This window comes from Rhinopithecus bieti, unplaced genomic scaffold (genome assembly GCF_001698545.2).
Source record: "Rhinopithecus bieti isolate Rb0 unplaced genomic scaffold, ASM169854v2 scaffold_48285, whole genome shotgun sequence".
Taxonomy (NCBI): domain Eukaryota; kingdom Metazoa; phylum Chordata; class Mammalia; order Primates; family Cercopithecidae; genus Rhinopithecus; species Rhinopithecus bieti.
In genome coordinates this window covers 1-1561 of record NW_016894616.1, presented here as the reverse complement: position 1 = coordinate 1561, position 1561 = coordinate 1, and the positions used below count along the sequence as shown (strand labels likewise).

Sequence of the window (1561 nt, the reverse complement as noted above, 5' to 3'; positions counted from 1 at the left end):
TGAGATGGAGTTTTGCTCTCGTTGCTGGAGTTTAGTGGCCTGATCTCAGCTCACTGCAACCTCCGCCTCCCTGGTTCCAGCCATTCTCCCACAGGTGCACCACCACACTCAGTGAACTTTTGTATTTTAGTAAAGACGAGATTTCATCATATTGGCCAGGCTGGTCTTGAACTCCTGACCTCAGGTGATCTGCCTGCCTTGGCCTTCCAAAGTGCTGGGATTACAGGCATGAGCCACCGTGCTTGGCCCTGTTTGTTTGTTTTAAAATACATTTTTTGCATTCAGCTTTTGGCTCGGAAGAGGCCAAGGTGCAACTTTCTTTGGTTATCCTGAATCTGGGTTCATCCAACACCAGGCGCCTCTACCATGCCACCGAAGTTCGACCCCAACAAGATTAAAGTCGTATACCTGAGGTGCACTGGGGTGCAGTCGGTGCCACTTCTTCACTGGCCCCAAGATCGGCCCCTGGGTCTGTCTCTAAAAAAGGTTGGTGATGACATTGCCAAGGCAAGGGGTGACTGGAAAGTCCTGAGGATTACAGTGAAACTGAACATTCAGAAGAGATGGGCCCAGATTGAGGTGGTGTCTTCTGCCTCTGCCCTGATCATCAAAGCTCTCAAGGAACCATCAAGAGACAGAAGAAACAAACACATTAAACACAGTGGGAATATCACTTTTGTTGAGATCGTCAACATTGCTTGACAGAGGTGTCACCAATCTTTAGCCAGAGAACTCTGGAAATATTAAAGAAATCCTGGGGCTGGGCGTGGTGGCTCGCGCCTGTAATCCCAGCACTTTGGGAGGCTAAGGCAGGCGGATCATGAAGTCAAGAGATCGAGACCATCCTGGCTAACATGGTGAAATCCCATCTCTACTAAAATACAAAAAAAAAAACAAAAGAAAGAAAAGTAGCCGGCTATGGCGGCATGCGCTTATAGTCCCAGCTGCTGGGGAGGGGAGGCTGAGGCAAGAGAATGGCGTGAACCCAGGGAGGCGGAGCTTATGGTGAGCCCAGATCGCGCCACTGCACTCCAGCCTGGGTGACAGAGCAAGACTCCATCTCAAAAAAAAAAAAAGAAATCCTGGGAAGTCCCTAGTCTGTGGGCTGTAATGTTGATGGCTGCCACCCTCATGACATCATAGATGACATCAACAGTGGTGCTATGGAATATGCCCAGCTAGCAAAGAAGCACAAAACAAAATATTTCAATAGAGGATCATGTGAGCAAAAAATACCAAACAAACTTTTTTTTGGTTGGCTGCGGTGACTCATGCCTGTAATCCCAGCACTTTGGGAGGCCGAGGCAGGTGGATCATGAGGTCAGGAGTTCGAGACCAGCCTGAACCACATGGTGAAACCCCATCTCTACTAAAATACAAAATTAGCCGAGCGTGGTGGTATGCACCTGTAATCTCAGCTACTCAGGAGGCTGAGGCAGGAGAATTGCTTGAACCCGGGAGGCAGAGGTTGCAGTGAGCTAAGATTGCACCACTGCACTCCAGTTTGGGCGACAGAGCGAGACTGTCTCAAACAACAACAACAACAACAACAACAAACATT

The 1561-nt window shown here is 48.9% G+C and overlaps 1 pseudogene; it reads left to right on the top strand.

The window, feature by feature from the left end:
- Nucleotides 1-285: 285 nt before the first annotated feature.
- Nucleotides 286-1221, top strand: LOC108525961 (60S ribosomal protein L12 pseudogene; annotated as a pseudogene).
- The last annotated feature ends 340 nt before the right edge of the window (nt 1222-1561 follow it).